Source organism: Triticum dicoccoides, chromosome 6B, assembly GCF_002162155.2.
Source record: "Triticum dicoccoides isolate Atlit2015 ecotype Zavitan chromosome 6B, WEW_v2.0, whole genome shotgun sequence".
Lineage (NCBI taxonomy): Eukaryota > Viridiplantae > Streptophyta > Magnoliopsida > Poales > Poaceae > Triticum > Triticum dicoccoides.
In genome coordinates, this window is record NC_041391.1 from 670,597,271 (window position 1) to 670,623,870 (window position 26,600).

Here is a 26,600-nt window from a genome sequence, read left to right on the forward strand (position 1 = left end):
GTCCACCAAATGGACGATTACGAGGCTAACATGTGCAGTGATGCTACATAATCAAACAACTATGAAAGTAATTATGGTCATACAGGGCAAGAGGTACTCACAAGAGCAATGCAGTGTGCAGTATAGTTGCGAGATTCTGTGGTCCCTTGAGAACGAATGTTCTTCTGCTAACAGTTTTCGTACAAGTGAGACATTAAGGCAAATGCAGAAATGTAGTTCAAATTGTGATGTGATATCATAGACAGTACCTTATGCTGCAGCCGAGACCAATGTGTAACAAGATTATTCCAGTCACCGTCGGATAAATGTAGCACCGGAGACTTTACAGAAATTTCGTTCAGAGGCTTGCCATCGAAGTGCGCTTGCCTCAGGTAGGAACGATACTTCATCAACGAGTGCTTGAAAAGCGCAACCAACCCTTGCTCGTCATCACAATCCAGCTTGCTCCTCGCCTATTTAAAAGAATGAAATCTTGTGTCTTCTGTCAGCAGAAACATATGCAGTAATGACCATGAATAACACTAGTACATTACTTACGCGTAAGTTGCGGAGGAAGACTGGAAATTGTTCTGTGTCTGCGGTATAATCTTTCCATGAAGGAAAGATGCGCACAAAGTTCCTAACAACAACATAAGCTTCATCTTCTAAACTGGGAAGAAATGGAACATGGGTCCTATTTGCTGCAATTGGGGATCTCTCTGGTTCGAAAAGGGATTTGGCAACTGGATTTGGTGTACTCTTTGCTGGAGTGGGGTTTTTGCGTTGTACAGCTGGTGCTATGTCAACTAGCATAATCATACTGTTTGCTGCAGTTGGGGTCTGCTGAGTTGGGGCATTAGAAATGACCAGTGTAGTAGGGCTAGAGTCTGCTAGAGTTGGGGTATTTTGTGGGTCAGGTGATATTGCAACTACACCTAATGGGCTATTTGACTTATCAGGTGCCACTACCTTTTCCAAATACTTTGCTTGTGCTCCTCCATGATTAGCAATCGCCCTCTTCCTTTTGAACGTCTGATACACAAGAACATCATTTGAATGTATAAATATGGTATGATGATAGATGGAATATGTACTGAAAATGGATAGGCAGGGCGTATTCACATACACGATGTGTAAACTAAGCTAATGGCAGTTCAACAAAGTAGAAGCAATGAAAAGCATCAGTTGCAAGATATGTGCGAGCAATGTAACCTTGGAAAGTTAGAGCAAGTACCTTGATGGGTGAATAAGATAGGGCATCTTCCTCCGACTCCTCCACTAGGGAGCTACATTGACTTAGGTCTCCCTCTAGCTCAGAATCACTGTTAGGATCATATTCTGAGCATGAATCAGTAGGTGGAGAGCATTTGCATTGCATTGCATCCAGACTTGATTTCAGTCCCTTAGTGCCAAGTTTGACACCCATGGCATTGTTCTGCTTTATTCTTTTCATGCGCGCAAGCTCATAATCATTATGATGCTGTTCAGAATCCGAGATTCATGAAAACATAAAAAGTAGTCAGATTATCTATGGAATGCACTGTGGATTCAACTCAGAGAGTGTCTCCCTATAAACCCCTGCATATGCAAAGTTCACCTCCCCAACCGTGCTGACCAGACCACACACAGAAATACAAACCCCTTATGTCTCTATAACATGCAGGCACACATTTCAAAACTAAAGTAGGAACATTAGAATCATATGAAATTCGTATTTGAACAAATAAACTAAGCAATTATGAGTGGCGTAATGTTTAGCTTCAAGGGTGGAGTGTTGGTAGTGCGGCATGAAGCAAGTAGGCAGGTTGTATTCCATGTAAAAGATCGAAACCTATGTAAAAGCTGGAAATGACACTTTCTTTCTATACAATGCAGTGTTCGTTACCCACACATGATGGAAGAGATCACATAGAGAAATACTATTCACTCATGTCTACGGTTCCAGTATTAAGAAAAATGGTGGTCCACCCTAAAATAATATTGACAACAAATATGACAAGGCAAGCATACATGTAGTGAATCAATCATTTACTTGTGAGCTTATTAGGACAAGTATGCAGAATTGTAACTGCAGTAAGAGACCGTCCAAAATCTGAATGAAGAAGTTTGTCTAGCACTTATTGTTTGCAACTAATCGACATGAATAATTGGATATTATATCAAATGAGTAAGAAAGACAAGTAAAAGTGACAACAAACCTGGCTTGCAGTAGTAATCTGGGTCAATGTCACTACGACCAACAATCCAAAATGACTAGTTTCTGTTCCGAGGGCCAGAATTTTGAAAACCCTGTGAACTTTAGAGGTACTAAAGATTACCGAAATACATCTGAACCATTATGTGTAGGTAGCACTGAGCACACAACAAACCAGAAATGACAGTCCTGCCTAATGAGTAATGAATCAATTAGAAAATGGCTGATGAAGAGTGGCTGCTGAGTGTTGAGGACGTATCTCAGGATAAATCGGGTTGGCTTGGTGGGTGCTGCATGCCTGAGCCCTGAACAGACTGGGAAGGTAGACACGACGGCGCGCCCAGGTAGCGGTGACGCTGTTGGGCGAGCGGCTCCTGGCCTCTTGTTAGTCCGGTGTCTCCTCCTAGAGTCATGCCGTCCGGGGACGGCAAGTCGCCGGCGAGGCAGGCGGCTGGGGGCGAGTAGAGATCGGCAGCGCGCAACAGAACAGAGGGGAATCGGGGCCTGGGATGACCCAAAATCCTAGGGTGGGCCGGCCCACCGTGGGCACCCTGTAGAGATACACACCCAAGCGGCGAACATGCATAATCGAAACTAATTTAGGAACATTTAGCTGACCAATTAAACAACTCTGTTTTAATAATATCAGATTCGTATTTGAACATCTAAGCTTATTTAGCTTGATGGGTGGAGCAGTTTTATTATGACATGAAGCACGTATTCTTATCGTATAGTGATCATAAAAGGGGGAAACTCTAAGCATATTTTTTTAGCAAAAGAGGGTTTCCCCTCCGATTTCTATTAAAGAAACTACCACGGAACCAACATGATCAATTAAACCCTAAGAATGATCAATTAAACCGTATTATGGTTGTGCCATGGCAGATTTGAAGCTGCAAATGGGAGAAATGTTATTTAGCATCCATTGTTTACTTCGAACTAAGAACTAAATTCTAAGAGCTGAAAAGAAAGTAGAGTAACCAAGTTAAGATCTATTTTCTGGTTGAGATCAAAAAGTTGAGGAGATATGAAGTACCACCTCTCTTGTGGCGCCGTGTAGGCATCGAGGGTGCGATGGCTGTCGGTGGCGTTGAAGCAGATCTGCGACGGTAGACGGGTGCATCGGGGGATAAGTCTCGTTGCGGTGGAAGAGAAGGTCGTGTGAGCGGCCCCGACAAAGAGGACGACGGCACCGATGAAGCGAGAGGACGTGATGCAAGGCTATTGGTCCGTCGCCGCGGATGAGAAATGTCCATCTCTAGCAGTGGACGACGCGGTCTTGGTAGGCGCCCCGGCATGGTGGAGGACGGTTGTCGGTGTCAAAACCGGTGGATCTCGGGTAGGGGGTCCCGAACTGTGCGTCTAGGCGGATGGTAACAGGAGACAAGGGACACGATGTTTTTACCCAGGTTCGGGCCCTCTCGATGGAGGTAAAACCCTACTCCTGCTTGATTAATATTGATGATATGGGTAGTACAAGAGTAGATCTACCACGAGATCGGAGTGGCTAAACCCTAGAAGCTAGCCTATGGTATGATTGTTGTTTGTCCTACGGACTAAAACTCTCCGGTTTATATAGACACCGGAGAGGGCTAGGGTTACACAGAGTCGGTTACAATGGGACGAGATCTTCATCGTATCGCCAAGATTGCCTTCCACGCCAAGGAAAGTCCCATCCGGACATGGGACGGAGTCTTCAATCTTGTATCTTCATAGTCCGGGAGTCCGGCCAAAGGTCTTAGTCCGGCCATTCGGACACCCCCTAATCTAGGACTCCCTCAGTAGCCCCTGAACCAGGCTTCAATGACGACGAGTCCGGCGCGCAAGTTGCCTTCGGCATTGCAAGGTGGGTTCTCCTGCAAATTCTCTATATCCGCCGAATAGTGTCCGGCTTCTAGTGCGTGCTGTCCTCCTCGGCTTCTGTGTCCCATAATGACCATCTTCCATGCGTCAAACGAATGCGAAAAGCCAGGGGGTTTTCTTTTCACTTACCCTCCCGGTTGCGTTAACGAGCCGCCCATAAAAGAGATAGGGATTTAGATCCAATTCGCACCATCTTCCCTCCGCGAGTCTTCATCAGAGCGCCTCTGACAGAGATCCATTCCATCATGGCCAGTCGGTGCCGCTCCTCCTCTCGCCCCTCCAGCCCTCGGCCCGGAGATTGGGGGCGGTGTTCCGTCCCGCATAGCAAGTTAGTAGTGCTTCAGTCCAAGGGGCTTCTCCCCCCAGCATATATGGTCCTAGTTCGAGCCGGGATTGCTGCCTATAGCGGCGGAGAGCAGGCGGAGGGCGTTCCCAATCCCTCTCAAGGAGAGCAGGTATGCTTAGTCCCTTATTTGATGAGAGGACTAGGATTTCCAATTCATCCGTTTCTCTGAGGGTTGCTGGAGTTCTACGGCCTCCAGCTACATAACCTCACGCCCGCCTCCATTTAGCACATCGCGGGCTTCGTGGCCCTCTGCGAGCTGTTTTTGGGTGTTGAGGCCCATTTCGCGCTGTGGAAGAGGTTGTTTTGCCTTGTGCCCCGTTCTCAGGAGGGGTCTATTTATCAGGTGGGCGGAGCCGAACTATGGCGCATCGCCGGGACCGGATATCTATCCGGCACCCAAAGAGGGCGTCCGAAGACTGGCCCTCGGAGTGGTTTTATATAGATGACGTCCCCCTGCCGGACCCTGTACAGATCGGCCTCCCTGAGTTCAATAATGCCCCGTTGAAGAAGCGCCTGAGTTGGCGCCCATGGAACCCTCAGAGGGAAGCTGACAGGGACGTCCTGTACCTGATGAGCCGGATAAGGTTGTTGGCTCAGTCCGAACTGACCATGATCAAGGTCATGGCCATATGCATTACGCGTGGGGTGCAGCCGCTTCAATACAGAGGCCACCCCATGTGGGATTTCAACGGGGAGGATGACGCCACCCGGTGCGGTCGCAAGGGGCCAGATTCGGCTGCCACTTTAACGAGAATCTTATCCGCTTTGTATAAGGGAGAAGAAGAATAATTCCTCCATGTCAACCCGGAGGGTGGATTCTCCATGTACAATCCACCTAGTTGGGTGAGCGGACACTTTCACTTGCCTATTCGCTTTTGAAATTCCCATAGTTGAGTACTTAGTCTAGTAATGTTTAAACGCAAGAGCTGCTCCAGGCTGTGAAGGAAATAAACAGCCCTCCTCCACAACCCGAGGACCCGGAACGGTCCCTCGATCTAGACTCCCAAGAAGATCCGGACTTATGTGTGGAGTTAATTGATGGAGTATTTCATCAATTGAGTAAGGACAACTCCTTAGTGGCCATCACGGTCGACTATCCCGGACTACTTCCAGCCTCAAAGGTAACTAAGACCGAGGTCCCAGTATTCTCTTGCTTTATCTTGCATGCCGTAAACTAATAGCGTTTCGCAGGGTAAATCCTTGAGGCGGAAGGCCGAGCCCACGGTGGGCAGCCAACAAGGGCCGCTGAAGCCAGGCGGGCCAAAAAGAAGTGCGGACCAGATCGAGATTCCGAGGCAACGGTACGGCGTGCGAATTTAACGCCTAGGGTTTATGCCCTTGAGTCTTACTAATGCTCATGATTTTCTTAGAAAGAAGAGAGCCCGCCGGAGTATGTCCGCCGGACAAAGTTCAAGGCCAGGTCCGGAAGTGGAGACGGACACGGGGTGTGCCTCGGGTGCTCCTCCGACAGAGGACGCCGACGGGCTATCTGCCACCAATTCAGAGGTGGAGAGCGCCCTGAACCACAGGCGTCGCCGGACTGTTCTTCGTGACGCGTGTTTTTCCCCAGAGGCGTTGGACGCCTTTAATACAGGAGATGCGTATCTCCGTGCTGCTCAAAATGGTCTAGCCAGAGCCATGGAGCAGTATGTAAAAGACATACAGGTGAGTAGAATTGAAGGTTATATATGTCAGTAGCCCCCGAGACTTGAAACAGTGAAGATAATAGTTTTAAGGATCATGTGCTATGCAGTGTCTTACAAAGAAGAATACGCAACTGTCCCAGGAGCTTGAAGAGTGCAAGGCCCAGCTCGAGGCCGCACTGGCCACTTCAGAAAATGCCGAGGGGACGCCCGCAGGTAATATATGCTTCGAAAGATAATTCCGTTTTGAAATGCGGCAGGTGTGTGACCCTGACGATAATAGTGCAGATGGAGCCGGAGTAAATCCGGACAAGCAACAACTCCTACGCCAACTAAAGGCTGGCGAGAGCGTGCTGACGAGGGTGAGGCAAGAGAAGAACAAGCTTCAAGACGCCAATACCCAGCTGGGCGAGGAACTGAAAGATGTTTGTATTCAGCTGTCTTCTGCCGTGAAGGAGAATCGGCGACTTCGACGCGGCATTTTTAGTAAGTGCTTGAACGAATCTTCGAAAAAAGAATTCGGCGAGGAAGTCGATTGACAGAGCTATGCCTGTAGGTCTGCTGACAGGTCGTCCTGCGGAGGAAATGCCCGGTTCAACGGGAGACCTTCTTCCCGAGCTGTTGCAACTACACGAACGAGTCCGACAGGCAATGCAAAGCGTCATCCAGGCTATGTGGCCGTCCCTCTCCGTTCCCAAAGGCCTTGAGGAGCTTACAAAGAAGCTAGAGGGAGTGCGGCATCGCTTTCGGTTGTGGAAGATATCGGCTTGCCGTCAAGGTGCCAGGGAGGCCTAGGCCATGGTGAAGACTCGGTACACGAAGGCTGACCCAGACCACATGGCCGAGGTCGGCGCTATAGGTCCGGACGGAAAGGAGATCCCAGTTAGCTTAGCATATGGCCAGGTGGAGTTGGCTGCAAAGTATTCCCAACAGGACTGTAAATTAGACCGCCTATTGGATGGTATTGAAGAAGAATATGCCGAGTCAGAGTGACTCTGTAATTTAAAATGACATAAAAAAATTCCTTCTAGCCGGATTGTAGATCGTTTGTCATTGCGGACCTTTTCGCTTCGACCTCTGGACCCTATAGTCCGGAGTGTGTCCGAATACCCTCTCGATTATGTAAGAACCGGGGCATGCTTGGAGACAAGGCATAGGGGTCATAAGTGCTTTAGCAGACAAGTGCCCAACTAGTTATGTTATATTACATGGTTAGTAAGAAACATCTTCCAGGGAGAATAGTTCCGTTAGGGGTTCCTTTCCCTGGGAGGCATGCCCTAAAGTGCATGTCCGGACTTCCAGAAAGAGAAGAAAATCATTTGGGGGCAGATGAATAAATACGAACGATCATCTTTTAGTTCACCGAGCGAATATTCCCTTAAGAACGCTAGCTTTCTGCTTCACCCAGTCTGAGGTACACATCCGGCTGACCCGACAGTAACAATCGCAGAGGTGCTCCCTTTACCACCTAGCCGAATGAACGGGAACATAGGGGTAAGCACAGGAGCCAAGCAACCCAGCTTGGCCAAAACTTAAGTCATATCGATGCATATAATGGTGTATAAAAGGTTCATGCGGAAGTGTCACGCATGTTTTGGCCATGATGCCCGTTTTATATAAACTTCTTGGTAAAGAAGCCCCCAGGTATTATGAGCGCGGGTAGCGCATCGGGTATGTGCGACAAATGCGCAGGCAAGCCCCTAAGGGCTTGGGAGAAGAAAAAGGGTAGGGAGAAGGAACAAAATCCCGGACAGCTAATAAAAAATAAAAATAAAAATAAAACAAAGGGACAGAGGAAGGAAATGAACACGGAGTCCGGTGGTAGGCGTAGAATCTTCGTAGGCGTGCTGCGTTCCATGGGTTCGGCTCGAGTCGGTTATCCGATGCGTTTCGCAGACGGTACGCTCCGCCGGTCAGTACTTGGTCGACTATGAAGGGGCCCTCCCATTTGGGCTTTAATTTACCCTTTTTCTTGTCCGGCAGGCATAGAACTAGTTCGCCAACATTATAAGTTTTGGCCCGTACTTCTCTACTTTGGTATCTTCGAGCCTGCTGTTGATAGAATGCGGAACGAGCCTTTGCCACGTCGTGCTCCTCTTCCAATGCATCCAAGCTGTCCTGCCGTTCGAGCTCGGCTTCTCTTTCTTCGTACATGCGCACTCGAGGTGAGTCATGGATTATGTTGCATGGCAGTACTGCCTCTGCGCCGTATTCCATAAAAAATGGTGTGAATCCGGTAGTGCGATTCGGCGTGGTCCGCAGCCCCCAGAGTATGGAGTCAAGCTCCTCTACCCAGTGCGTGTTAGATTCCTTGAGGGATCGCACTAGTCTGGGTTTGATGCCACTCATAATGAGACCGTTGGCCCATTCGACTTGACCGTTAGTTTGAGGGTGATAGACTGAAGTGTAGTCGAGCTTGATGCCCATGTTTTTGCACCAAAGTTTGACTTCATTGGCCGTGAAGTTTGTGACATTGTCGGTTATGATGCTGTGGGGGACGCCGTAACAGTGTACAACCCCGGATATGAAGTCTATCACTGGTCCGGATTCGGCCATCTTTACAGGCTTGGCTTCTATCCATTTGGTGAATTTGTCCACCATGACCAGTAGATATTTTTGCTTGTGGGTTCGTCCTTTAAGGGGTCCAACCATGTCAAGCCCCCAGACCGCAAAAGGCTAGGTAATGGGTATAGTTTGTAGGGCGGTAGGCGGCATGTGGCTTTGGTTGGCGAATAACTAGCAACCAACACATCGTTGCACTAAGTCCCGAGCATCTTCCCGGGCCGTTGGCCAATAAAATCCGGTACGGAAGGCCTTGCTTACAAGGGCCCGGGCTGCGGCGTGGTGCCCGCCGAGTCCGACATGAATTTCAGCCAAAAGGTCTCGCCCTTCCTCTTCGGAGATACACCTTTGAAGGACTCCGGTTGTGCTTTTCTTGTAAAGCTCTCCCTTGTGGACTTTGTAGGCTTTAGATCGCCGCACTATGCAGCGGGCCTCGTTTTGGTCTTCGGGAAGTTCCTGCCTAATTAGGTAGGCTAGGAATGGTTCTGTCCAAGGGGTAATAACTGCCATTATTTCGTGGGCTGACGGTGTTGTTTCGTTGGCGGAGCCCCCAACTGTGTCAGAATGTACGGTGAAGGGCGGTGTAGTTGTGTCCGGGCTATTGTTTCCGGATTCTCCTTCCCATGATACGGATGGCTTGAACAACCTTTCTAGGAAGATGTTGGGAGGGACGGCCTCGCGCTTGGCGCCAATGCGTGCCAACACATCTGCTGCTTGGTTATTTTCCCGGGCTATATGATGAAATTCAAGCCCCTCAAACTGAGCTGACATCTTTAAGATGGCGTTGCGGTAAGCTGCCATTTTCGGATCCTTGGCATCGAAGTCTCCCTTTATTTGGGATATTGCAAGGTTTGAATCCCCGCGGACCTCTAGGCGCTGAATGCCCATGGAGACTGCCATCCGGAGGCCATGTAAAAGGGCCTCGTATTCGGCTGCGTTGTTGGAATCCATGTACATTATCTGAAGTACATATTAGACTGTGTCTCCGGTTGGGGACGTCAGAACGACGCCAGCCCCCAGGCCAGCCAACATTTTGGAGCCGTCGAAGTGCATGATCCAGTTGGAGTATGCGCCGTACTCTTTAGGGAGTTCAGCTTCAGTCCATTCGGCGATGAAGTCGGCCAAAACTTGCGACTTAATAGCTCGCCTTGGCTTGTAGGTTATGTCAAACGGGAGGAGCTCGATGGCCCATTTGGCAATCCGACCCATTGCGTCGCGGTTGTTTATAATATCATTAAGGGGTACTTCGGATGCGACTGTAATGGAGCACTCTTGAAAGTAGTGTCACAACTTCCGGGATGCCATGAACACCGCGTATGCTATCTTTTGATAATGCGGGTACCGTGACTTGCATGGGGTTAGTACAGTGGACACGTGGTACACTAGTTTTTGGAGGGGGAACTTGTGTCCGTCCGCTTCTCGTTCGACGACGAGCACCGCGCTTACAACTTGATGGGTTGCCACGATGTATAACATCATTGGTTCGCCCGTGTTGGGCGCGGCCAGGACCGGATTCGTTGCCAGTATGGCTTTTATTTCTTCGAGTCCTGCCATGGCGGCATCCGTCCACTCGAAGTGGTCGGTGCACCGCAGGAGGCGATAGAGGGGTAATGCCTTTTCTCCTAAGCGGGAGATAAAGCGGCTTAGAGCCGCCATGCATCCTGTCAGTTTTTGTATTCGTTTGAGGTCCTTTGGGGTATCCAATTGTGACAGAGCTCGGATCTTGGCTGGGTTTGCTTCAATTCCTCTACCGGATATGATGAAGCCCAAGAGCTTTCCGGCTGGTACGCCGAAAATGCATTTTTCCGGGTTGAGCTTAATGTCATATGTTCGGAGATTGTCGAACGTGAGCCTCAAGTCGTCTACTAGAGTATCGACGTGTTTTGTTTTGACGACCATGTCGTCTACGTATGCTTCAACTGTTTTGCCGATCGGTTGGCCAGACATGTCTGAATCATGTGCTGATATGTTGCGCCGGCGTTTTTGAGCCCGAAGGGCATCGTGTTGAAGCAGAATGGGTCGTATGGGGTGATGAATGTCGTTGCGGCTTGGTCTGACTCTGCCATCTTGATTTGATGATAGCCAGAGTATGCATCAAGGAAACACAATGAGTCGTGTCTTGCGGTGGCGTCGATGATTTGATCAATTCGGGGGAGTGGGAAAGGGTCCTTTGGACAGGCCTTGTTTAGGTCTTTGAAATCGACACATAGACACCAAGATTTGTCCTTCTTTGGTACCATCACCAGGTTTGCTAGCAGTCCGGATGTTTTATGTCTCGGATGAATCCGGCTTCCAGCAGTTTTGCTAGCTCCTCTCCCATGGCTTGTCTCTTGGGTTCGGAAAAACGCCATAGAGTCTTGACGGGTTTAAACCCTTTTAGGATGTTCAGGCTGTGCTCAGCCAGCCTGCGTGGGATTCCTGGCATATCTGAGGGGTGCCAGGTGAAAATGTCCCAATTTTCTCGCAGGAAGTCTCTGAGTGCAGCGTCCACATCGGGTTTTAGTTGTGCCCCGATGGAGGCCGTTTTTGTAGGGTCCGTTGGATGGACTTGGAGTTTGACTATTTCGTCTGCTGGTTTGAAAGAGGTGGACTTGGATCTCTTGTCTAGTATCACATCGTCCCTGTCCACCGTAGAGCGCAACGCAGTTAGTTCCTCGGCCGCTAGGGCCTCGGATAGTGCCTCCAGGGCCAGTGCGGCTGTCTTGTTTTCAATGCGGAGCGCTATGTCCGGATCACTTGCGAGAGTGATGATTCCGTTGGGTCCGGGCATTTCGAGCTTCATGTACCCGTAATGGGGTATGGCTTGGAAAATTGTAAATGCTTCTCGCCCTAGCAGAGCGTGGTATCCGCTGCTGAACGGGGCCACTTGAAACATGACCTCCTCGGATCTGTAATTATCCGGCGTGCCGAACACCACATCCAGTGTGATTTTTCCTGAACAGTGCGCTTCCCGGCTTGGAATTATTCCTCTAAAAGTTGTGTTGCTTCGCTCAATGTGGCTCCAGTCAATTTCCATTTTTCGTAGGGTTTCCTCGTAAATGAGGTTGAGTCCGCTGCCGCCGTCCATGAGTACCTTTGTAAGTCGGAAGCCGTCCACTATCGGACTGAGGACCAATGCAGCTGGTGCTCGGGCTGTCCGGAATTTAGGTTCATCACTGGCATTAAATGTGATTGCCGTGTCACTCCATGGGTTTATTGTTGCTACTTGGTAGACTTCGGCAAGGTTGCGGAGCGTTCGTTTCCTTGCATTGTTTGATGTGAAGGTCTCAAAGACTGTCGACACCGTACTAGGGAGGTATTCTTCGGGTGCTGGAGTTAAAAGCTCCTCGCCACTTCGGGCCACCTGTCGTAGTATCCAACATGCTCTAAGGCTGTGCGTTGGTGTGGCTTCCCCTGAATTATGAATTTTACAGGGTCCATTGAGCCATCCTTCCAGTACGGTCCCGTACCCTATAGAGGGTTTTTGTTTTTTGATGTTTGGCTCAGATGCCTGGCGGTGATGCGCCCTTTTGTTCCAGACTGGTGTTGTATTCGGGGCCGGATTGTCCCAGAATTTATCTTCGGTTTTCCGAACGCTTTCAGTCGCATAGTACTTTCGTACTATGGATGTCAAGTCGGTGAATCGTGTAATTTCACAGTGACTTATGGCGTTGAGGATTCCGATGTCCATGCAGTTGTTACGGAAGAGTGAAATTGCTTCTTTCTCGCGGCACTCCTTTATCCTGTTCATAACCAGGAGGAATCTGGCCCAGTAGTGGTGTACTGTTTCTCCGGGCTCTTGCCGTATTAGGGATAAATCCCGCATAGTTGGGTGGGTGGGTGGAATTAAATCTGGAACCCTGCCCGATGTAAGATTCAGGGGCCAAGCGGTTTCCGAATTCGGAAGCTTGCTTTCTTGGATATTATTCAATGAATCGGGCCTGCTGCCTGACTTTAGGTTTAGGGTTTGGGCGACATCCTTCCCTCCGCGGGTATCCGACTTGGAGGGATCGGGAATTCGGACACATCTGGTCCTTAGGGCGGGCGAAGACTCGCCGCATTGTTCTTCCACCACTTCGACGTGATGGGTGATCTGGGGAGAGTCAATCTCTCTCTGATCGGGTTTAAGCCCAATCTGGTCGTAATCAGTAGCGACTCCCAGGGCCGCGATGTGATCCAAGAGCTAGTTCAGGGAGAGGAGCTCCAACGGATCTAACTGCTCGGCAAGCTCCGAGCTGATGTGAAGATTGCTTTCGATGGCCCGAGAGGTCATCGTCGGCGTGGCGGCCGGATAAGCGATCATCAAAAACCAGCCCAGCCGGAGAGTTTGGTCGACAGCCAAAGATCCTTTAGCAACGACGCCGTCTTTAAAGACGGGATGTGGCATCCTTCCTGATGGTGACGACACAGCAGAACTCTCAATGAAAGAGCCAATGTTGGTGTCAAAACCGGCGGATCTCGGGTAGGGGGTCCCGAACTATGCGTCTAGGTGGATGGTAACAGGAGACAAGGGACACGATGTTTTTACCCAGGTTCGGGCCCTCTCGATGGAGGTAAAACCCTACTCCTGCTTGATTAATATTGATGATATGGGTAGTACAAGAGTAGATCTACCACGAGATCGGAGTGGCTAAACCCTAGAAGCTAGCCTATGGTTTATATAGACATCGGAGAGGGCTAGGGTTACACAGAGTCGGTTACAATGGGAGGAGATCTTCATTGTATCGCCAAGCTTGCCTTCCACGCCAAGGAAATTCCCATCCAGACACGGGACGGAGTCTTCAATCTTGTACATAGTCCGGGAGTCCGGCCAAAGATCTTAGTCCAGCCATCCGGACACCCCCTAATCCAGGACTCCCTCAACGGTGGCAATGGATGTGGTGGAGGACGGCGGCGATGGATGGGGTGGCGGACGGAGGCTAGTGTGGGGATGGGGTGTTCTAGCGCGGACGGTGTATGAATGGGAAAATGGAGGGATAGGTACGGGGAACCTTGTTTTTGGGACGCGCCTGTCTGAAATATGGTGAGGGAGTCCTAGATTAGGGGGTGTCCGGATGGCCGGACTAAGACCTTTGGCCGGACTCCCAGACTATGAAGATACAAGATTGAAGACTCCGTCCCGTGTCCGGATGGGACTTTCCTTGGCGTGGTAGACAAGCTTGGCGATACGATATGAAGATCTCCTCCCATTGTAACCGACTCTGTGTAACCCTAGCCCTCTCCGGTGTCTATATAAACCGGAGAGTTTTAGTCCGTAGGACGAAAAACAATCATACCATAGGCTAGCTTCTAGGGTTTAGCCACTCCGATCTCGTGGTAGATCTACTCTTGTACTACCCATATCATCAATATTAATCAAGCAGGAGTAGGGTTTTACCTCCATCGAGAGGGCCCGAACCTGGGTAAAAACATCGTGTCCCTTGTCTCCTGTTACCATCCGCCTAGACGCACAGTTCGGGACCCCCTACCCGAGATCCGCGGGTTTTGACACTGACATTGGTGCTTTCATTGAGAGTTCCTCTGTGTCGTCACCTTTAGGCCCGATGGCTTCTTCGCTCGTTAATCGCGATGCGGTCCGGGATGAGACTTTTCTCCCCGGACAGATCTTCGTACTCGGCGGCTTCGCACTGCGGGCCAACTCGTTTGACCATCTGGAGCAAATCAAAAGCTACGCCCCTGACCATCAGGTCAGGTTTGGAAGCTTAAACTACACGGCCGACATCCACGGGGACTTGATCTTCGACGGATTCGAACCACGACCGGGCGCGCCGCACTGTCTCGATGGGCATGATCTAGCTCTGCCGCCGGACAGCGCCCAGAGTGCCGCTCAGGTGTCCACTCCGACCATTAGCTCGGAGCCGACTGCGCTAGCCAGGGACGGACGGTTGGACGCCGCCCCAGGAGCTGCAATCTCAGCGGTGATAGAGCCGAATACCAGCCTAGTCCTTTGCAAGGCCCGTGACTCCGAGGTGCCGGACTCCGTTCCGGACTCTGAATATTCCGCACCCCTTTCGATCGAACCCGATTGGGCTCCGATCATGGAGTTCACTTCCGCGGACGTCTTTCAGCACTCGCCCTTTGGTGATATCCTAAATTCGCTAAAGTCTCTCTCTTTGTTGAAAGAACCCCGGCCGGACTACGGTCGGGGTGGTTGGGATGCGGATGACGAAGTTCGAACCCCACCCACCACCCAGTTGATAGCCACTGTCGATGATCTAACCGACATGCTCGATTTCGACTCCGAAGATATTGACGGTATGGACGCCGATAAAGGAGACGATCAAGAACCAGCACCTATAGGGCGCCGGAAAGCCACCTCATCATACGATGTATGCATGGTGGACACATACAACAGAAATGACAACAAGGACCAAAAGGATGCGGCCAGGGATCGCTCCCCCAAAAAACAATCAAAGCGGCGGCGTAAGCGCAAGGCCAAGCCCCACCTCGACAAAGACCCAGCCATAGAGCAGGGTGAATCAACGAACGATGAACATGCCGTTGAGCATCCGTCCAAACAGGGCGGGCAATCCGAACAACCAATCCCCGGGAAAGATAATAGCCCGGACGACCTCACGCCAGACAAATTGCTAGAACATCAGAACCTCCACCAAAGGCTCATTCCCACTGCACGTAGCCTGAGAAAGCAGAAGTGGAGGCTCAAGACAGCAGAAGATGCACTCAGGATCAGATGGGGCAAAGTACTCAATACCGCATACAAGTACGGCAGTAGTCGCCACACAAAGAGCTATCCGAAGCGGAAACTACTACCAGAATTTGATGAAGAGGCCATAAAGCCCCCACAGTCAAAAAATAAGGAAGCCACAAGGTCGGATAGACGACCCTACGATCAATCTCACGCATCAAAGGACGCCGCACTCAATATGGCGCGTGATCCGTCCAAGAATTCGCATCAGAAAACTGGCCCAACTAGATCCATGTATAGGCCAAGAAAGCAAGCTCCAGTGAGTGATGCAATGCAAAAAATACCCGAACACCGCAACACGCCTAAATACAGGGGCGCCGCACACCCCCTATGTTTTACCGATGAGGTGCTGGACCATGAATTCCCAGCCGGATTCAAGCCAGTGAACATAGAAGCATACGACAGAACAACAGACCCTGGAGTCTGGATCGAGGACTACATCCTCCACATACACATGGCCAGAGGAGACGACCTCCACGCCATAAAATACTTACCCCTTAAGCTCAAAGGGCCAGCCCGGCATTGGCTTAAAAGCCTTCCCAAAAACACCATAGGAAGTTGGGAAGTGCTTGAGGATGCTTTCCGGGCAAATTTTCAAGGGACCTATGTCCGACCCCCGGATGCAGATGATCTAAGTCATATAACTCAGCAGCCTGGAGAGTCATCCCAGAAACTCTGGAACATATTCCTTATCAAAAAGAATCAGATAGTCGATTGTCCGGATGCAGAGGCCCTAGCAGCTTTCAAGCATAGCGTCCGAGACGAATGGCTCGCCAGACACCTCGGCCAAGAAAAGCCGCGAACAATGGCCACGTTAACAAGCCTCATGACCCGCTTTTGTGCAGGAGAGGATAGCTAGTTGGCGAGAAGCAACACCAGCGACCCGAATACGTCCGAACCGAGAGATGGGAACGGGAAGCCGCGCCGTAACAAAGAACCGCGCCGGATAAAGGACAACAGCCCGATGAGCACGGCAGTAAACGCCGGATTCAAAAGCTCTCGGCAAAATCAGAAAAAGCCGCCCCCCAAAGACGATAGGGACGAGCTATCCAACCTCAACAAAATTTTGGACAAAAAATGTCAAATCCACAGCACTCCGGGGAGACCTGCAAACCATACCCACAGAGATTGTTGGGTCTTTAAGTAGTCCGGCAAGCTCAGCGCCGAACACAAGGGGCTCAACACACCAAGCGAAGATGACGATGCACCCCACAAGCAGAACATCGGAGAACAAAAGAAGTTCCCACAAGAAGTCATGTGACAAAGGGAAGAGCAGAATGGCACCTACGAAGACACGCGCCGTACAGCCAGCCCCGGAGGAGCAACCCCACTGGTTGTTACAACCAATCACCTTCGATCATCAGGATTACTCCAGAGGAGACCAGAACGCAGGCTGGACTGCCTTGGTCGTAAATCCAATTATTAACGGACTCCAATTTACAAACGCCCTTATGGACGGCGGCAGCGACTTGAACCTGTTATATCAGGACACAGTCCGCAAACTCGGGGTAAACCCAGTTATAATCCACCTCGGCAACACTTCCTTCCAAGGAGTAACGCCAGGCCCGGATACCCCAAGTATGGGTTCCCTTACGTTAGAAGTCACGTTCGGATCACCCGACAACTTCCAAAGCGAAAAGCTAACATTCCACATCGCCCCATTCGTAAGTCGCTATCAAGCGCTACTGGGACGTGAAGCTTTTGCCCGCTTTAACGCAATACCGCATTACGCATCCCTTACACTCAAAATGCCCGGCCCAAAGGGCATCATTTCATTACAGGGGAACATAAATTGACCCCCAAAGTACGGGAAAGGGTGCGGCTGCCTAGACAGCCGCCCACAAATCTAGCCCTACTATCCCGGACACGGCTAGACGAGTCTGGCGTCAACATGGTTAATAACCGCATACCCCCGTGCAAGGGGCTCCGTGTGCTCACGCCCGGAGACAATACGACCCACCTCCTGCTCCAACTATATTTTATTTATTTCGATATAGATTTCTCGCACGCTTATTTTTTTACTAAGTTCCTCTCTTTCGCAGACGAACATCGTGCTACGCCCGTCCAGGATACGGCACAACGGAGACACAGGCGCAGACGTGCAGCAGGGACCCGTTTCAAGGATTCTTTTTAGATTAAGACCTTGCGTAAACCTTTTTTACTGTCTCTTGTTGATAACATCCCCCGGTTTTCGCTATAGCCGAGGAGGAGGCTGGCGTCTTGGCATGTGGCCACGCCAGAATTTTTGCACATACCTGGACACTAGGGGCTTTTTTACCAAGGGCTCTATTTCGGCCCGTCTTCATAAAGACCGAATAACTTAGGGAGTGTTCGGCGTCGCGAGTTTGGTCCTATATGCATCAGCTCCGAATCATGTCTTTGGTCAAATGTTGGGTTTGCCCGGCTCCTGTGTTTTGCTGCCTTACGTTCCGTTATATTGGCTAACGCGGCACCAGGAGAACTACTGCGATTGTGCCCCGGTTCGGCCAGGTGAGCACCTCAGTAGAGAAAGCCGAAAACTGACTGTCATGATATAGCGAGAGACTGGCCAACCACTCGATGACTTTCGGAATCTTTAGGATTCCCCCGCATTAACGAAGGGCCACTTCCCGGTCAGGCACACTCGCGCCCCGAATTCGGGCGAGCGCGGTGCCCCTAGGGGCTATTCAGTAGCCCCACTGTCAAACTCCTATGTCTAAGTGAAAGTGATAAAGCATTATAGTCCGGTTGCCTAGTTCGCCGCGCCACCACCTCCTTTCTAGGACCAAGACGTTGGATTAAGTGTGAAAAGGCGCCTTTTTGCGAACACCCCCGCATTCTATGCGTGGGGGCTGAAGCCAACGACTGCCATCTTTCAGGTTATATACAAATATATACATTAAACGGCCACACAGGAGGCATCACGATTCTTCCAAGCACAAGTATAAAAAAGCTTTTTTCATAAAAACAAAATTCGTTTTACAAATAGTATAAGCTATTCGAACACAACATCCTTCGAGCACTGCGACTCTATTATACGAGCGCCAGGAAGAACTTCCTCAAAATAGTGCTTGGCAGGTACTCGGCTTTCGTCTGAATCCTGGGACGCAACAATACTGGCCTTCATATCTGCCTAGTATGTTTTGACACGGGCAAGAGCCATCTGTGCGCCCTCTATGCACGCCGACCTCTTCATTGCATCAGCATGCGGCATCGAACCAAGGAACTGCTGCACCAAGCCAAAATAACTCTTCGGCTCCGGCTTCTCCGGCCACAGACGACTCGCAACATACCTCATGGCGAGTCCGGATAATCTGTTCAGCTCCGCCCAGGCGGCTAAACGGTCGGATACTGACAGTGGGCATTCTGGATTGTGGTACTGCGACCAAAAAAGCTCTTCCAATTCATGGTCACCTCGGCTGCGGAAGTGTTTGGTCGCGTCCGCCGCACTTGCAGCCCAATCCAGATAAGCGTTTTCCGCACTCCAATGCCGGTCTAATGGAACATACTTGGGGTCTCTGAACTTCATCCGCAGCATATAAGGCTTTCCAGCCGTGATATCTCCGGCCTGACGCAGCTCCTCCTTCATCGCTCTCATGGCAGAGCGAGTATCCTTGGCTTCGGCGGTGATCTTTTCAAGGTCCTTCTGAGCCGCCCTACCTTCTTGTTCAAGAAATTTACAGCGGTCGGTAGCATCCTTCAATTTTATGGCCATCTCGGCTATTTCCTTCTTGCTCTGGCAGTGAGTAGCCTGTTCGGCTCTTAGCTCTTCAGCCACTTTAACGGCAGCCGCATCACTTTTCCTTGCTTGCTCCTTGGCTCAGGCAAGTTCCGCCCGAAGGTTCTCCATGGCAGCAGCACCATCTACATAAAATATATATATATATATAAGGCCCGAGCATCAAGCTCCTATTACTGTGTGTCTTTTGAACATACCTTGAGCCTCGTCTAGCCGCTTATTTACAAGCGCGATGTCGGCATCTGCTACGTCAAGTTGCCGCTTTAGTTCGGCAGATTCATCAGTCCGGCTAGCCACCGAACGCCTCGCCACCTTCATAGAATAGGCGGCATATTATACCTGGGGTTATGATCCTCTGTGCGCCATCACTCGTGACGACACACAAAGTCTCAGTGGCTACTATTCATACAGGGCACATTTAATATGCGGCTCTACCAAAAGGTACACCTTTTTACATACCTCAAAGCCTGTTAGTAAACTCCTGGCAGCCTCGTACAATCCGCTTTCCGCGGATGAAATCCCTCCAATCAACGTATCCATCAACATACGGCGTTCTTCTGAGATGGACGCCCTACCAAGCAGATCCTTCAGCCCCTCCGCCAGCGCGCAAGAGGGTGCCGGACTAATCTGACGACCTTTTCCAGGGTCCGGACTTGAAAAAACCCTCCGGGACGATACCTCGGGGTCGCCAGCCTCGTGAGACGGTGGAACAAGGGGAGGCGTTTCGCTCTTTATCATCTCTGGACGAAGATCCCCTGAAGACGAGCTCTGCTGAGAAGGGTTGAGATCCGAACTGCAAAATAATGTTTCAGTTATTTTCCTCAGGAATAAAACATGAGTGTGATTCATTATGGAACCCGTCCCTTCACTTACGCCTCGGGGGAGAGCGGGTCCTCTTTAGGGGGTGATTCGGCTGGGGCGTTCTCCGGTGCCGAACCCTCTGATGAAGATTTCTTTCCCTGTTTTGAGGTTATCACCTCCGGGTCTTTAGAGGCAGTCCTTTTCTTTCCCTGGTCGGGAGAATTTTCTATTCTTCCCTTCCTAACGGCCTCCTTCGTGGAGGCGGTAGCTCCTTGGGTCCTCCCTTTGCCTTCCGCCAACGGCGCGACCTCCAGCATCCTGGTCAGCATGGGATTCGGCACGGTCTCGGGCAGGGGGGCTGGACACCTGATAAGCTTTGCCTTCGCCATTCACTCCTGTTCGAAGGACAACTCTGCTAAAGGGTAGATTTGATAAAAATATGGATGGTGTATCCAAATACGGTGCTACTTAATTTAGCATCCGGGCAATTGCAGCTCAGACCTGTGTCCTCGGACAAATCCGGACACCTTGCTTGTGATCCGAAGAACAATTTGTACATCTCCATGGGTGTCATTCCCATGAAATGTTGTAGGACTTGTGGTCCCTCCGGATTGAACTCCCATAGGCAGAGAGGTCGACGTTCGCAGGGCAGTGTGCGGCGAATCACCATGACTTGCGCCACTACGGTCAAATTGATATCTCTTTCTAGAAGATCTCGAATACGGCCCTGCAGCAAGGGCACGTCTTTGGGCGCCCCCCAGATAAGTCCTTCATTAACCCATGACGCCAGCCGTGGTGGGGGACCCGAGCGAAAAGTAGGTGGTGCCACCCATGTGGTACCCCTAGGGGCTGTGATGTAAAACCAGTCCCGTTGCCATAAGTCGAGCTCCTCTTCAAATGAACCTTCGGGCCATGGAGCGTCGTCCATCTTGCTTATTATAGCCCCTCCGCACTCAGTGTGCTGCCCCTCGATCATTTTCGGTTCCACTTTGAAAGTTTTTAGCCACAATCCGAAGTGAGGGGTAATATGGAGGAAGTCCTCGCACACGACAATGAATGATGAGATCTGGAGGATGGACTCCGGAGCTAGGTCGTGGAACTCCAGCCCGTAGTAATACATAAGCCCCCTCACAAAGGGATCAATTGGGAAGCCTAGCCCCCGAAGGAAGTGAGATGCGAACACCACGCTTTCACCGGGCTGGGGAGCGGGGACCGCTTGCCCTTGAGTAGGCAGTCTATGCGAGATTTTGCTGGTTAGATACCTGGAATCTCTTAGCTTTCACACATCTTCTTCCGTAATGGAGGAAGGCATCCACCGACCTTGTAGGTCAGAGCTGGACATCTTCGAAGGTCCAAAGCGCCTAAAACTAGAGCTTTGGGTGTTGGAACTCGAAGCGAGGGGCGGATTTGATTGGTTTGAGAAGAAGGGAGCCGGGCCTTCGTTCCTTTATAAAGGAGGTGAATACCAAGAGCCCTCCCCGTAACCGTTTGAAACTCGCTTTCAATTAGGGAGTCATACCTAAGTCACGATTTGGTTACCCACGCCCATATTGATGAGAATCCCGGAATAAGGGGACACGATCTCTGCTTTGACAAGACATGCCAAGGAAACCGCCTCGCTAAACGCGTTGAGGTGGAACGGTAAAATGAATAAAAGCCAGGTCGTGGCATAATGTCACGCCGCGGAATACGTCAGCAGATTCGATTGATGCAAATATTATTCTCTCTATGGTGGAATGTGGAACTTATTTTGCAGAGCCGGACACTACTTTGGTGTTCAACCTCTTCTATGGAATATTCAGAGGAGGAACCCACCTTGCAATGCCGAAGACAACTTGCACGCCAGACTCGTCATCATTGAAGCCTGGTTCAGGGGCTACTGAGGGAGTCCTGGATTAGGGGGTGTCCGGATGGCCGGACTAAGACCTTTGGCCGGACTCCCGGACTATGAAGATACACGATTGAAGACTCCGTCCCGTGTCCGGATGGGACTTTCCTTGGCGTGGTAGACAAGCTTGGCGATACGATATGAAGATCTCCTCCCATTGTAACCGACTCTGTGTAACCCTAGCCCTCTCCGGTGTCTATATAAACCGGAGAGTTTTAGTCCGTAGGACGAACAACAATCATACCATAGGCTAGCTTCTAGGGTTTAGCCACTCCGATCTCGTGGTAGATCTACTCTTGTACTACCCATATCATCAATATTAATCAAGCAGGAGTAGGGTTTTACCTCCATCGAGAGGGCCCGAACCTGGGTAAAAACATCGTGTCCCTTGTCTCCTGTTACCATCCACCTAGACACACAGTTCGGGACCCCCTAACCCGAGATCCGCCGGTTTTGACACCGACATACGGGAAAGTTACGAACTTAGCCCCCGTTTAAAATTTGGACATCTCGTCGGTTGGGGATAGGACGGTAATCTCGCATCTCGCCAATATTTGCCCAGAGCGATTTCGGGCGAGGAGAGGGTGGTTGGCACCCATGGTTGGCACCCACGGTGTATGAACAGGGCTGACAGGTAGGGCGGTTGTGTCACGTCCGAGTGAAGTTACAAACCTGCCCCTATTGCAAATATTTGCCTACATCGATTTCGGCCGAGTTGAGTTTGTTTTGCCGCCCATCATTGTATGAATTGGGAATGGAGGGATAAATAGAGGTCTTTCGGACGAGCTTGAATCAAATGTGTTTTGCCGCCCATGTTTGACGCCCACTGTCGGTGTCAAAACTGGTGGATCTCGGGTAGGGGGTCCCGATCTATGCGCCTTAGGCTGATGGTAACAGGAAGCGAGGGACACAATGTTTACCCAGGTTCGGGCCCTCTCGATGGAGGTAAAACCCTACTTCCTGCTTGATTAATATTGAAGATATGAGTAGTACAAGAGTAGATCTACCACGAGATCGTAGAGGCTAAACCGTAAGAGCTAGCCTATGATGGTATGATTGTAAATGTGATCGGCCTTCTAAGGACCATCCTCTCCAGTTTATATAGACACCAGAGATGGCTAGGGTTTACATGGAGTCGATTACAAGGAAGGAAATATAATATCCGGATCGCCAAGCTTGTCTTCCACGCAAAGGAGAGTCCCATCCGGACACGAGCCGGAGTCTTGAGTCTTGTATCTTCACGCTTCAATAGTCCGGACGATGTATATAGTCCGGCTGTCCAGATACCCCCTAATCCAGGACTCCCTTAGTAGCCCCTGAACCAGGCTTCAATGAAGATGAGTCGGGTGTGCTCTCTTGTCTTTGGCATTGCAAGGCGGGTTCCTCCTCCGGAATACTCCAATGTATTTGCTATGACGGATAGTGTCCTGCTCTGCAAGATGATCTTCACATGCCATCGTTGGGAACATAGCATGAATCCGTTCTGCTGACAATCCTTGTACGTCGTGTCTTTGCATCGTGGCCTGGTCCAACACAAACCGGCCTTTCTTGCTCCACCTCGACTCGTGTTGCGAGGCGGTTTTATTGGCACGTCCTGCCAAAGCAGAGATCGTGTTCTTCTTATTACGGGATCTTTCATCAATATGGCATGTGTGACCCCACGACGATCGTTGGCATGACTCCGTGTATCTTGGATAAGTCTCAAGCGGTAACGCTGAGGACTCTTGATATTCTTCCCCTTTATAAAGGGGTCGAGGCCTACGCCTCTTTTCCACCTCCCTTGCTCCTTCTCGCACCTCGAGCTCCAACACCCAAGACCTAAGCTCCAACACCCCAGATCCTCCAGTATGTCCGGATCCGACGCAAAAGGCCGGTGGGTGGCCTCCTCGATCCAAGAGGAGGACATTACTAAGCTTAGGGAGGTCGGATACCTGACCACCGATATCCAGCACAGGCTTCCTGTTCCAGGGCAAGTTATCCCCATGCCGGAGCCCAATGAGAGCATTGTGTTCGTCCCCCACTTCCTCCGAGGCCTGGGCCTCACCCTCGACCCCTTTGTGAGGGGGCTCATGTTCTACTATGGGTTGGATTTTCACAATCTGGCTCCAGACGCCATCCTCCATATCTCGTCGTTCATTATTGTGTGCGAGGCTTTTATCCACGTCACCCCACACTTCGGCTTATGGCTCAAGACCTTCAATCTGAAGCCGAATATGATCGAGGGGCGACATGCAGAGTGCGGAGGTGCCATAATAAGCAGCAACGCCGATGCCCCATGGCCAGAGGGTTCTTTCCCGGAAGTATCTGATGTATGGCAACAGAGGTGGTTTTATGTTACGGCTCCCAGAGGCACAAAGTGGGTAGCCGCCCCCGGGTTCTGCTCGGTCCCACCGTCATAGTTGGCATCTTGGACCGACGTAGGACGGAATTAGGGGCCCGCTGGTGATATAATAGTACTGCAGAGTCGCATCTAGGAGCTTATTGAGAGTGACATAAATCTTGTCAGCGTAATTCAAGTGATGTTAATCTGACGGATGTTGTCGTGCAAACGTCGGCCTCTCTGGATGTGGGAGTTTAATCCGGAGGGTCCGCGGACTATTAAGCACTTCTTCGGCCTGAAGCTCGAAGGGATGTGAAAATTATTCTTCGGACCACAAGTAAAGTGTCCGGACACCACCGAGGATGCGGGCCTAAGCTGCAATCGCCTAGACGCCTAAGTAAGTAACCTTAAAGCCGGACACTTCGTCTATATCACAACCGTTATTCTAAAAAACCCTCCGTGTCCAGGAATGGCTCACCGAGGCGGAGAGAATCAGGTGTCCGGCGCCACTTCCTGAAGGCTCGCCTGGTCCAACCGTTGCCAAGATGCTTGGCCGGGTGCTCAGCAAAATCCCCTCAGGGAAAGGCGAAGGAAAGGGCGTCGAAGCCGAACTTCACACACTATGCATCCAAAGCGGGGGAATCGTTACCTCCCCTGGGGAGGATAGTCGGGAAGGGGAGGTTAAAGCCTCCTCCCCGCGCGGGAGGAAGAGGGCCGCCTCCGAAGACTTGGAGGCGGACATGCCCAAACAAGGGAAGAAGGTATCACCAGGGGGCTCTGCCGCGACGGGCATCCTCACCGCGTCGTGCCCACCAACGGGCCAGCCCTCCACCGAGCTGTAAGTTGATCGTCAATTCGAAGGTAGGGTGTTTCTCCAAGATTCATAATTGGGACTCCGTCTTTTGCAGTCCGATGAGTAGCTCTTCTTAACAGAGTTCTTCCTCGGGGGATCTTCCTCTGGAGATGATGGAGAGTGAGACCCTGCCCACCTCTCCGCCTCATGAAGCGGGCGACACTGAGGTGTCGTCACGGAGGAGTCCGGATCTGCCGATGCCGGAGGCTAACACGTCAGCCGCCCTGAGCCCGGAGCGTTTGGCTCCCATGGGGGGCGATGAGAAGGGTCCAACACAGTTTGATGTCCGGCCGGACGTACTAACGGGCCTTCTGGAGCGAGCCGCACTCTTGGAGGAGCACCGCTCTTTAATGAGCACGGTGCTCACGAAGATTTCATCCGCTACGGGCGGTTTGAATGAGGCATTTACAAGCCTGCTCAAAGGCTTTGAGGTATGTAGTGAAAAAATGTACTAATTTTTTGGTTGTGAAGCACGCGCTAGGTGTGCTCCCTATGGATAGTAGCCCCTGATACTCTGGTTGCCCGCCATAGGCGGCAAACGGGGGATCACATAGTAATGGTTGTGTTGTACATATGCGCAGGTATCTAAGGATCCGGCAGTCGACCAGTCTGTTGGAGTTGCCGAACTAAGGAGGTAGATCGGATCTATTGATGCTGATATCACGCTGGTGAACAAACGGCTGGAAGAGTCACAGGGTATGTGCTCTGCTTCCCTTATTATGTTGTATAGAAAAATGCGAGAGGGGCATAATATTAATGCAATGTGTTTGTACTGCAGATGGTGTTGCTGCCGTGGAGGCCTTGAGGGCGGAACTTGCTCAGGCCAAGGAACAAGCTCGGACTAGCAATTCGGCTGCCCTAAAGGCGTCTGAAGAATTGAGAGCCGAACAGGCTGCTCATCGCTGAAGCGAGGAAAAGATAGCCGAAATGGCTGGGGAGTTGAAAAATGCCGCCGACCGGTATGTACTCCTTGAAGAGGAGAATAAGGCTAGTTCGGCCGAGCTGGACAAGGCACTTAATGCCGCCAAGGAGATGTGGACCGAGATCTGGGGTATGCGGGAGGAGCTCCAACAGGCCGACAAAATCGTGACTGGGGGCTCCTACTTACTATGGACGAAGGTTTTGGATCCGAAGTATGCTCCCCTGGCTGGGCGCTGGAGTCCTGCAGACGCATATGCGGACTTGGCGAATAGTATAGCTGAGGTTGTCAAGTTCTTCGAGGGTCAAGCTGATAAGGAGGTGGAGAAGCTTTTCCGGTCGCAATTCAATGCTCCCACTTGCCCGCCGCCGCTAAATGAGAAGGTGGCTGCTGTGGCAGAGCTCCACAGGCTGTCTGGGCTTGCAATGCAATCTGTAATAGACCATCTATGGACGAAGGGGCCCAAGCCGGACAACTACTTTGGCTTGGTGCAACAATTCCCTGGGACCGTGCCTCGGATCGACGCCATGAGAAGGTCGGCGTGCATAGAGGGTGCACGGATGGCTCTTGCCCGCATTAAAGCCTATTGGACGGATATGGAGGCCACCATTCTAGCGACCCAGGATCCGGCGGGGGGCCAATATCCGGCCGAGCACTACTTGGCGTAGGTCACAGAAGGTGTCCGCCTAATAGAGGCGCAGTGCTTGAAGAATGTCTTGTTCGAGTGATGAATCGAATTATTGTAAAAACCTTATTTTGATTATGAGGCTATATTTATACTGTTTGCCTGAAAATATGATTGTGTCCCCTGTGCGGCCGTTTATATATA